Source organism: Mya arenaria, chromosome 9 (genome assembly GCF_026914265.1).
Source record: "Mya arenaria isolate MELC-2E11 chromosome 9, ASM2691426v1".
Lineage (NCBI taxonomy): Eukaryota > Metazoa > Mollusca > Bivalvia > Myida > Myidae > Mya > Mya arenaria.
Window position 1 is genome coordinate 30,754,782 of NC_069130.1, and position 13,222 is coordinate 30,768,003.

Sequence of the window (13,222 nt, forward strand, 5' to 3'; positions counted from 1 at the left end):
GGCATATTTTGCATATGTTTCACACATGTTCTGTGGGCTCGTTCTAGAGCCAATATATGATGATCCTGTAGGTCACTCCACAACTCGCAGCCGTAGAGGGCCTTCGGGATCACAGTGCTAAGGTATAATTTTATTATAGCAAGCTGATGCATTGCATTGTCATTTAAGCCATAATCATTTAAGCTAAAATACGTGCGACGTAATCTTTTACAACAAAGGTCAACCGATGTGCTTATGTCGTTAGATTTATCGGAAAATACTCCAAGGTGTTTGTAGCTTATGGATTCCGTTACTTCTCCGTTACAAATTGACCAATGCCTTTTACACTTTTTAAAATCGCTCTGTTTTTCATTATATACAATAAAAGTGCATTTATTTTGATTATATTCATAACGATCAGTTTTCGAGTTTTCGGAACAGACATCCATCATCGATTGAAGGCCTTTCGGCGTTAACGAGAGAAAAAATAATATCGTCCGCTACTGTAGGACAAGCAAAAGAGGTGTCATGTATTTTAAGAGCACTGTCATGGCAGTCCAGTTTTTCTATTAAACTATTTATGTAAATGACATAATAAAATGAACTTAGACATTGGCCTTGCCTCGCCCCTTTTCGTATTTGGAACCATGTTGACACGATATTGTTTGTTCGGACACAGCTGTATATATCTGTAAGCATATTCCTCAGTATTTTGAGAAACTTAGGTGAGATCCCAATGTCATAAAGCTTGTAGACAAGTATTTCAAAGTTTAAGTTGTCGAACGCTTTTTGGCATCTAAATAACAAGCATACAGTTTAGAGTTGTTTTCGCGTGTGAAATGTATGCATTCTTTAGCCATAAAAGCAAGAGACATACAGTTTAAGCCTTTTTGGAACCCACCCTGTAATCCGTGTATATGTATGTTGTTATATATGTTGATTTTGTTGATTATAATCTTTTCATATAGCTTAAGAATTGTGGAGCATAATGATATCGCTCTGTAATTGTTAGGATCCGATTTTTGTTTATTTCCGCCTTTAAAAAGGGTCGTAATTATCCCCTTTTTCATTTCGAATGGACAATAGCCTAATTTAGCCATGCTTGAAAACAGTTTGTTTAAGAGATGGAGTAAGATAGAGCCTCCGTTCTTAATGTTTTCCTAATATATACCGTCATACCCACATGCCTTATTATTTTTGCATGTTTTAAGTGCTGTTATAATGTCATTTTCTATTATAATAATATCACTGCTGTCTCATGATTTAATCGCTTCGTTTATCGTTTTTCCTGAATATTTCAAAGATGATTATCATTAAACGCATTGGAGTTTGAAGGAGTATACAAGTTTTTAAAGTACATCTTCCAACCATTGTTAATATCTTCAGGGCTTTTGCATTCTATACCGTCAAAAACCATTTCAAAGGTTTTTTCATCGTTTTTTTCTTTCGTCTGTTTATTAATTTCCAAAATGTATCATTATCAATTTCAGCATTCTCATTTAGTTCAATTTCAACTGTTTTGTTATAATCTAACACACATTCACGGTGTGCTGCTCGAAATTTACATTTTGCAGTTTTGAACTTGCAGTAACTTTCGCAGTCATGACCTATTTTCTGTCCGTTTTTTATCCATTCATTTCATTCATGGAAAAATGAAGTGTTTTGAATTTGAAGACTTGTTTTTTTTTTACAAAAACGACGGGAAACTTCGCATGATTTCGTCTTAGCAGAGGGATAAAAATTGAGTCAAATTCTAGCAAGATTACGTTAAATAATAAGTGTTCTGTAGTATTTTAAATCTTATCTCTTCTTTAAAGTGATTAAACTTGGAATCATCCGAACGTTACACAGAGTTAAAGCCTTGTATCCAGCCCGTGTAAAAATATCGTTATACGCTTGAGGCTGCTCCGGGCTGTCCCGGGCTGCCAGAAAACTAAAGTCGAAAAGTGGAGTAAAGTGATGTTTTTAGTTCACACAAAAAAATAGTGTAAATGTTTTTAAATTATTCATTTGAGTATTTTTGCGTCAATTAAAGGGGTGTTTTGCAAACGAACTATTGTGAATGATTTTTTTCTCATTTTTTTCGGCTTTGAAAACATGCATTTCTGAATTTTCCGTGTTTTTAAGTCATTAAACTTGTTATCATTCAAACGTTTCGTATACTAGAAGCCATGTATCCAGCCCGAGTTAAAATACCATAAAACGCCCGGGGTTGCCTGGGGCTGCCCGGGGCTGCTCGGGGCTGCCAAAAAACTAAAATAGAAAAGTGGAGTTAAGTGATGTTTTAGTTCACACTCAAAGAATAGTGTAAATGTTGAAAAAGTATTCATTTTAGTATTTTGCATCATTTAAAGAGTATTTTGCAAACGAATTATTGTAAATGATTTTTTCATTTTTTTTCGGCTTTGAAAACATGAATTCTGAATTTTCCGTGTTGTTAAGTCATTAAACTTGTTATCATTCGAACGTTTCATATACTAGAAGCCATGTATCCAGCCCGAGTCAAAATACACTAAAACGCCTGGGGCTGCCCAAGTCGAGTAAAGTGATTTCTTTAGTTCACATAAAGGGAATAGTGTCAATCTTTTTAAATTCTTCATTTGAGTATTTTTGCTTCATTTCAAGGTGTGTTTTGCAAACCAACTATTGTGAAGGACTTTTTTTCAATTTTTTATGGGTTTTTTTACTTTGAATACTGAAAACCGACGGGAAACTTCACACGAGTTCGTCTTAGCATAGCTGCTAATCTGCCCAGCTGCTCAGCTGCTGACTTCACGCCGTCAGTTTTCTAGACTGCTAACTCACGCTGCTATGCTGCTAGTCTGCTAGGCTGCTGACTTCACGCTGCTAGGCTGTCAGTCTGCTGGGCTGCTGACTTCACGCTGCTAGGCTGCTAGGCTGCCAGTCTGCTGGGCTGCTGACTTCACGCTGCTGGGCTGCTGACTTCACGCTGCTAGGCTGTCGGTCTGCTGGGCTGCTGACTTCACGCTGCTAGGCTGCCAGTCTGCTGGGCTGCTGACTTCACGCTGCTGGGCTGCTGGGCTGCCAACTTCACGAACATTTAATGTTCGTGAAGTTGGCAGTCTGGCAGACTTGCAGCGTGGCCGCTTGAAATTAGAAGCCCAGAAGCCCAGCGGCCTGGGGGCGTGAAACTGACATTCTGGCAATCTGGCAGCCTGACAGTGTGAAGTTAGAGGTTCAGCAGCCTAGCAGATCGAACGCGTGAAGTTAGCAGCCTAGCAGCCTGGCAAATTAAAGTCAGCAGTCAAGCAGGCTAGCCTGGCAGCGTGAAGTCAACAGCCGAGCAGCCTGGACGATTAGCAGCGTAATAACTTCCTTCACAATAGTTATTCCACGTTTAATGACTTTAAAGCAAAGATAAGATGTGAAATGTTTCAGAACACCAAGTTTTTAACGTAATCTTGCTAGAATTTAACTCAATTTCTATCGCTCTGCTAGGACGAAATCGCGCGAAGTTTCCCGCCATTATATTGTGAAAAAAGCGCGCGTTCAAATTCGAAACACATATATTGGTCTCAATAAGTTTTAACGCAATGCAAGACATAAATGCCAAGGATTTCCACCGCCCATTAACAGTACTGTAACGTCTGCAATGATAAACTGGTAGAAGAGGGGGAAGAGAGAGGGAAGTTTAGGGGCAGAAGAGAGAAGAGAGAGGGGGGACGTAAGGTAGAAGAGGGGGAAGAGAAAGGAGGTACAAGAGGGAAGAGAGAGTGAAGTTTAAGGGTAGAAGAGGGGGAAGAGAGAAAAGGTAGAAGATGGGAAGAGAGAGGAGAGTTGAGGGTTAAGAGGGGAATAAAGAGGGTAGAAAAGGGAAGAGAGAGGGAGTTAAGGGGTATAAGAGGGAGGGGAGTTGAAGGGTAGAAGAGGGGGATGAGAAGTGAGTATGAGGGTAGAAGAAAGAGAGAGGAAAGCTGAGAGATAGAGGGGAGATAAAAGAGAGTATAAGAGATATAAGGGTAGAAGAAGGGAACATGCATTTCGAAAGTTGAATGGTAGTAAGACAAATGAGACTTAAGAGGGAGGGTGCGAGGAGAGAATGGTTGATAATAGGTTTAAGATAAATTTGAGTGGAGAGGTGGTTAAGACATAAGTAAAGGATTAGTAAAAGTGAAAAGTAAGTGTTGGTAAGGGAGGCAAAATGAGCTCGACTTAAAGAAAGTCAAGAAAAAGGGTACAGATCTCGTAGTATGCGTGACCACATACGCATGTACGATGCTGGCTCCAAGAGCCAGTGGGAAAGACAGAAGAGAGGACACAGATCTCGTACCATGCACGACCACACGCACGAGTGGTGGCTCTGAGAGCCGGATCGAGAACCAGCACCGCTAGTTCCCGTACAAATTTACCCAGGATATGAAACATTGGGGTGTTGGCATAATACAAAACTTGGAGGTTTATATGGCAAATTTAATTTACACTTACCGTGGAAATGTTATTTATATAAATTCTAGCACTGGTACGAGAAAACCCTACATGTTATAATATCATATTTAAATAACACTATTCTGGAATGACATATGAGTTAAATGCCATATTTAAGCGATTTAGTATTTCGTTTCTGCTTCCGTTTATCGTTTATTCAGTCTATTTATATTATTTTCAAATATTCTATAAATAAATGTATTATTATAATAACAATGCGTACAGTGCAACTCTAGCGCGTTTGACCATCACAATGAAAGGTGCGAAAATTGGCCATGATTTTTTATTACCAGAAACCAAAAGTCGTGTACAACTGCGGCCTTTACCATTTACCATCCGTAACCCCGCAATAGTTCCGCCGGCGGTCATGTTGTGGCATCAGAATCCGGCGAAGCTTTTCGCTAAGATCCGATCGAACAAAACTTTCGTGGCAACACTGGAAAAGCACGGCGTCCTCGTAAATATGGATGTATCACGGCGTAAGAAGAGAGGGGGCGGGCCGGGGGGGGGAATTAGACATATTATTGACAGGGTCATTTCACTGAGCAGTGTGTGTCCATTTATATATGTGTGATTGTGCAAGTCAATAATCATGACTCTATGATTAAACTCATTTTTTATGTCATTTCGTTGAGAAATAACGTACCATTGTGTCAGACCTGTTATGACATGTGATTAAGCACTGTGAGTGCGAAATCAGTAGCAAGTTGTATTTACGGTAGTTTGCGATTATGTTATCCGACTAGGTCAGTTCTATGGTTTCTACATGTTCACACAAAATGTTCTGTTTTCATCATCATTTCTATTGATGCAGCACGAAACACCACAAAAAAAACTATGAAACCATGTACTGTATGTAGTATGTATGTACTTACCATGATGATACTACATCATGTTATACCAGCACCACTTGAATATGTTGATCTGCATGTGCTTTTGCATATAATCATACATTTGGCTTCATTGAATAAGAAACCGTATGCATAAGTATGTGCATATTTTAAGTTTAATCTTATTTTACTCCGCTTGACTACCGTTTGCAATGACATGCCATAAAATTGTATTGCATATTATATTTTATTGATTCCATGTCACTCACGGTGTGTGAAAATAAACCATATGAAAATGACAATGATTCCATTGACGGACTAACACTCGGTATCTGTTATTGCTATAAACTTTACTTGATTCTTGAACTTTTATGAAATCTTGTTTTGCCAATTTTGGCTGATTTTCCAATTTTCATTACACATACTATACACATGTTCGATGTATCAAGCTTGATTGACTGCCGTTTATTTCTAACATTAAATCGTTAAAAATATTTTATCATCATAATAGGCTGGTTATCATTTTAAATACATGTTTGTTTTCTTTCTCCGAAAAATCCAACATGGCTGCCGATTTATTCAGAAAATGGTACATGATAAAGCTGACGTCACAGTTTAGATTAGGACCTTGATTCTATTTACGATGATTTAGCCGGCTGCAACACGATCTGAATATTTTGGAAACTTAAATATCGGTCATATACATGTCATTTTAGGAACAATTAGTGAATTTGTCGTATTGTTTGAAATTCGTACATCATTTCACAAATAATTTTGAACGGTGGATACTTCGACAATGTATAATTTGGAAACTCTTTTCGGGCAGATTCACAATTCACTTTTCATAAGGAAATTATCTGGCTTTTGATAATGGCGCGGAATAAAATATTCATTTTAATTGGTACCTAACTCCTGCATTGAATTTGAAAAAAATATATATAAAAAGATCATTCAACATTCATTGATAGAAAACACTGCCGAAAAAAAATAAACAAGAACAACAATAATTTATGCACACTGCCTTCATGGGTTTGAGAGTTAATTGGCCTTGAACTGAAAATCTGAGATGACCCATCATGAGTTTTGCGGCGCTTTTAGCCTGCTCAAAAGTCCATGTAGTCATTACAAAAGCGGCATACCCGCAAAAATACTCAGGTCAAAGCTGAAGTTTAGTTTCAACTCATTTAACCGAATAAAAGCATCGTATTTTACACATTATTGTATGATTTAACTATCTTTTTCTAATTTGAAAATGGTCAGCAGCTGATAATACCCGCCACAGGGCACGTGTGGTGAAAACGAGGAATACCAGAAGTTGACTGTATGCATGCCACAAATTAGCCGGAGTTAACATGACATACGCCCATGTTGGTTGTCTGATTGGTCAGCTTGAAGGGAGTGCTCATGTACGGCACTGATCACCTGCATGCAGACCATCGAGTACCAAACAAGAACGTCGAGGGACATGCTATTATCTAAACGGCTGAAACAAACGTCAGACTATTTTTTACCTTTATTTATTATCCCCCGCCGAATCCAAGATTTCGGGAGGTGGATATTGTTTTGGCGTTGTCCGTCCGTCATTCCGTTCTTCCGTCCATCCGTCCTTCCGTCCGTCCGTCCGGTACCATATCTTGGTAAGCATCGTAAATAAAACTGGGTCACATATCATCAAAAATTAGGCCACTAGGTCAATTCTTAGAAATTTTTCAAGTTATGTTTAAAATTAGTCATCATGTAAACCTTGATGAAATATGGACCATTTAAAAAAGTGGGTCACATGGGGTAAAAAACTAGGTCACTAGGTCAAATCTTAGAAAAATCTTTGGAACATACTAGAGGCATTATACATGGTCAAATATTCATAAAACTTAATCAGAATGTTTTCCTTGATAAAATCTTGGACTTATTTAAAACTGGGTCACGTATGATTGAAAATTAGGTCACAAGGTCAAATCTTAGAAATTGTTTGTCCGGAATGGATATGATTGGTCGGATTATGTTCAAACTTGGTCATGGTGTACCCCTTGAATAGGTCTCGATGTTGTACCATGGAAGGTCACGTGATCAAAATGGTCCAGCCAATATTATGATTGTAAAATAAAACTATAAAATATCTTTAATAAAAAACAACCTTTATTAACAAACAGTCGTATACATTGAAAAAAGAAAAAAGAAACATCAAGACACCAAAAAAGTTTATCTTGTACCATTATAGCAAACCTTTGGGCACATGTAATGGGTATTTAATAACTCGTCCTAAAACTCGTAGGCTACGGGTTTTTCTAACCTTGGTTTACGAACCTTAGGACCCGGTTCATCAAAGCTCAGGAAAAACGTTTTGAAGGATGTTATTCTTCTGTATTTAAGATAATCAGATTTTTAAATAATGGATAAACCAGAGAAGTCAATGACAATTCATTACCTATAACACTTTCAATAACAGCATGTAGGAACTGGACGTAACCCAACAATTACATAGGCTCACGCGATAACTCGTCAGCTAATCGCAGGAATTTCAGTTTAGATACTACTAGTCTGGTTCCCTGCTTACTGATATTTCATACAGTACGTCAGGCAAAGGCCAATAATGGCGGCGCCCAGTGGACGCTATAGGAATGACGTCACCATTACGTCATATGTACTTCCGTTGTGTGGAAAATTCTCAATAAAAAAAATGTTCTTATGATTGATAGACATGTTTTCACATGCTCAATACACTGTAAATCAAGACTATCATTATTCCTGAAACTTTTATACCTTAAGTATCTATTCTTGCTTGATTTATCATTTAGAGTAGAGATTAAAGCATAAACCGCTGCCCTATAGTTGAAAGGTCATTTTGGAAGAACTGTCATGGCGGACGGTGCAATTTTTAGAGTTTGTTTTTCAAGTGGAGTGATTTTTCTTAGGAATAACTTGACCACCCTTTTTTATTGGCTTAAAATGTAATTTAAAGCTTGTACTTTAAGAATATATGTGGTTATCATAGCCTGCATTCGCTCGAAATGCCTTTAAATGTTGTCTATAAATTATAATTTTACATTGAATTATATAGGGAAAAACAATGGTGGTGTGTAACCTAAAAGGGACCAAACTGCTTTGTTTAAAAAGTGTTATTTTTGGTCAGAAATGTATTGCATTTCACTAATTCTGGCAAATTTTCACAATTAAATGCATTTATCTTGTCCGGTTGATCAAAATATGCTATTTCCTGGTTTTCACAACTTTCGCCTATTTTTTTTTTTAAAATGAGTCGTCTGCAAACTTACGAGCACTGAAAATGTCCAAATTTGGTGAAAATTTGACTGCGAGAACTTGAAATGTGCGCAAAGATGTGAAGAACTGCCCCCATTTGACGCTTAGAATGCCATTTGAGTCAAGGTTCAGTTGAAAAACCTCAAAGAATGGCATTTTGGGCCAAAACGCCTTAGAAAATACAGACGCACAGGCACTTGGGTGACAGGCAATGAAACTGGAAAACCTGACACAGACTATCAGATTAAGCTAGCTTTGGGTGTATTTATGTATGAAGAACTAATCGAAAGTGTATTTCATAAAAAATGCAGGGACGGGTTTAGTAAAAGGGACCAAACTGCTTTGTATAAAATGTGTTATTTTTGGTCAGAAATGTATTGCATTTCACTATTTCTGGCAAACTTTCACAATTAAATGCATTTATCTTGTCCGGTTGATCAAAATATGCTATTTCCTGGTTTTCACAACTTTCGCCTATTTTTTTTTTTTTTAAAAATGAGTCGTCTGCAAACTTACGAGCACTGAAAATGTCCAAATTTGGTGAAAATTCGACTGCGAGAACTTGAAATGTGTGCAAAGATGTGAAGAACTGCCCCATTTGACGCTTAGAATGCCATTTGAGTCAAGGTTCAGTTGAAAAACCTCAAAGAATGGCATTTTGGGCCAAAACGCCTTAGAAAATACAGACGCACAGGCACTTGGGTGACAGGCAGTGAAACTGGAAAACCTGACACAGACTATCAGATTGAGCTAGCTTTGGGTGTATTTATGTATGAAGGACTAATCGAAAGTGTTTTTCATAAAAAATGCAGGGACGGGTTTAGTAAAAGGGACCAAACTGCTTTGTTTAAAATGTGTTATTTTTGGTCAGAAATGTATTGCATTTCACTATTTCTGGCAATTTTTCACAAGTAAATGCATTTATCTTGTCCGGTTGATCAAAATATGCTATTTCCTGGTTTTCACAACTTTCGCCTATATTTTTTTTTTAAAAATGAGTCGTCTGCAAACTTACGAGCACTGAAAATGTCCAAATTTGGTGAAAATTTGACTGCGAGAACTTGAAATGTGTGCAAAGATGTGAAGAACTGCCCCATTTGACGCTTAGAATGCCATTTGAGTCAAGGTTCAGTTGAAAAACCTCAAAGAATGGCATTTTGGGCCAAAACGCCTTAGAAAATACAGACGCACAGGCACTTGGGTGACAGGCAGTGAAACTGGAAAACCTGACACAGACTATCAGATTGAGCTAGCTTTGGGTGTATTTATGTATGAAGGACTAATCGAAAGTGTTTTTCATAAAAAAATGCAGGGACGAGTTTAGTAAAAGGGACCAAACTGCTTTGTATAAAATGTGTTATTTTTGGTCAGAAATGTATTGCATTTCACTATTTCTGGCAAATTTTCACAATTAAATGCATTTATCTTGTCCGGTTGATCAAAATATGCTATTTCCTGGTTTTCACAACTTTCGCCTATTTTTTTTTTTTAAATGAGTCGTCTGCAAACTTACGAGCACTGAAAATGTCCAAATTTCGTGAAAATTCGACTGCGAGAACTTGAAATGTGTGCAAAGATGTGAAGAACTGCCTGCCCCATTTGACGCTTAGAATGCCATTTGAGTCAAGGTTCAGTTGAAAAACCTCAAAGAATGGCATTTTGGGCCAAAACGCCTTAGAAAATACAGACGCACAGGCACTTGGGTGACAGGCAGTGAAACTGGAAAACCTGACACAGACTATCAGATTGAGCTAGCTTTGGGTGTATTTATGTATGAAGGACTAATCGAAAGTGTTTTTCATAAAAAATGCAGGGACGGGTTTAGTTATAGGAATGACGTCACCATTACGTCATATTTACTTCCGTTGTGTGGAAAATTATCAATAAAAAAATGTTCTTATGATTGATAGACTTGTTTTCACATGCTCAATACACTGTAAATCAAAACTATTATTATTCCTGAAACTTTTATACCTTAAGTATCTATTCTTGCTTGATTTATCATTTAGAGTAGAGATTAAAGCATAAACCGCTGCCCTATATTTGAAAGGTCATTTTGGAAGAACTGTCATGGCGGACGGTGCAATTTTTATTGTTTGTTTTTCAAGTGGAGTGATTTTTCTTAGGAATAACTTGACCACCCTTTTTTATTGGCTTAAAATGTAATTTAAAGCTTGTACTTTAAGAATATATGTGGTTATCATAGCCTGCATTCGCTCGAAATGCCTTTAAATGTTGTCTATAAATTATAATTTTACATTGAATTATATAGGGAAAAACAATGGTGGTGTGTAACCTAAAAGGGACCAAACTGCTTTGTTTAAAAAGTGTTATTTTTGGTCAGAAATGTATTGCATTTCACTATTTCTGGCAAATTTTCACAATTAAATGCATTTATCTTGTCCGGTTGATCAAAATATGCTATTTCCTGGTTTTCACAACTTTCGCCTATTTTTTTTTTTTAAATGAGTCGTCTGCAAACTTACGAGCACTGAAAATGTCCAAATTTGGTGAAAATTTGACTGCGAGAACTTGAAATGTGTGCAAAGATGTGAAGAACTGCCCCATTTGACGCTTAGAATGCCATTTGAGTCAAGGTTCAGTTGAAAAACCTCAAAGAATGGCATTTTGGGCCAAAACGCCTTAGAAAATACAGACGCACAGGCACTTGGGTGACAGGCAGTGAAACTGGAAAACCTGACACAGACTATCAGATTGAGCTAGCTTTGGGTGTATTTATGTATGAAGGACTAATCGAAAGTGTTTTTCATAAAAAATGCAGGGACGGGTTTAGTTATAGGAATGACGTCACCATTACGTCATATGTACTTCCGTTGTGTGAAAAAATTATCAATAAAAAAATGTTCTTATGATTGATAGACATCTTTTCACATGCTCAATACACTGTAAATCAAAACTATTATTATTCCTGAAACTTTTATACCTTAAGTATCTATTCTTGCTTGATTTATCATTTAGAGTAGAGATTAAAGCATAAACCGCTGCCCTATAGTTGAAAGGTCATTTTGGAAGAACTGTCATGGCGGACGGTGCAATTTTTAGAGTTTGTTTTTCAAGTGGAGTGATTTTTCTTAGGAATAACTTGACCACCCTTTTTTATTGGCTTAAAATGTAATTTAAAGCTTGTACTTTAAGAATATATGTGGTTAACATAGCCTGCATTCGTTCGAAATGCCTTTAAATGTTGTCTATAAATTATAATTTTACATTGAATTATATAGGGAAAAACAATGGTGGTGTGTAACCTAAAAGGGACCAAACTGCTTTGTTTAAAAAGTGTTATTTTTGGTCAGAAATGTATTGCATTTCACTATTTCTGGCAAATTTTCACAATAAAATGCATTTATCTTGTCTGGTTGATCAAAATATGCTATTTCCTGGTTTTCACAACTTTCGCCTATTTTCTTTTAAAAAAATGAGTAGTCTGCAAACTTACGAGCACTGAAAATGTCCAAATTTGGTGAAAATTTGACTGCGAGAACTTGGAATGTGTGCAAAGATGTTAAGAACTGCCCCATTTGACGCTTAGAATGCCATTTGAGTCAAGGTTCAGTTGAAAAACCTCAAAGAATGGCATTTTGGGCCAAAACACCTTAGAAAATACAGACGCACAGGCACTTGGGTGACAGGCAGTGAAACTGGAAAACCTGACACAGACTATCAGATTGAGCTAGCTTTGGGTGTATTTATGTATGAAGGACTAATCGAAAGTGTTTTTCATAAAAAATGCAGGGACGGGTTTAGTAAAAGGGACCAAACTGCTTTGTTTAAAATGTGTTATTTTTGGTCAGAAATGTATTGCATTTCACTATTTCTGGCAAATTTTCACAATTAAATGCATTTATCTTGTCCGGTTGATCAAAATATGCTATTTCCTGGTTTTCACAACTTTCGCCTATTTTTTTTTTAAAAATGAGTCGTCTGCAAACTTACGAGCACTGAAAATGTCCAAATTTGGTGAAAATTTGACTGCGAGAACTTGAAATGTGTGCAAAGATGTTAAGAACTGCCCCATTTGACGCTTAGAATGCCATTTGAGTCAAGGTTCAGTTGAAAAACCTCAAAGAATGGCATTTTGGGCCAAAACGCCTTAGAAAATACAGACGCACAGGCACTTGGGTGACAGGCAGTGAAACTGGAAAACCTGACACAGACTATCAGATTGAGCTAGCTTTGGGTGTATTTATGTATGAAGGACTAATCGAAAGTGTTTTTCATAAAAAATGCAGGGACGGGTTTAGTAAAAGGGACCAAACTGCTTTGTTTAAAATGTGTTATTTTTGGTCAGAAATGTATTGCATTTCACTATTTCTGGCAATTTTTCACAAGTAAATGCATTTATCTTGTCCGGTTGATCAAAATATGCTATTTCCTGGTTTTCACAACTTTCGCCTATTTTTTTTAAAAAAAATGAGTCGTCTGCAAACTTACGAGCACTGAAAATGTCCAAATTTCGTGAAAATTCGACTGCGAGAACTTGAAATGTGTGCAAAGATGTGAAGAACTGCCCCATTTGACGCTTAGAATGCCATTTGAGTCAAGGTTCAGTTGAAAAACCTCAAAGAATGGCATTTTGGGCCAAAACGCCTTAGAAAATACAGACGCACAGGCACTTGGGTGACAGGCAGTGAAACTGGAAAACCTGACACAGACTATCAGATTGAGCTAGCTTTGGGTGTATTTATGTA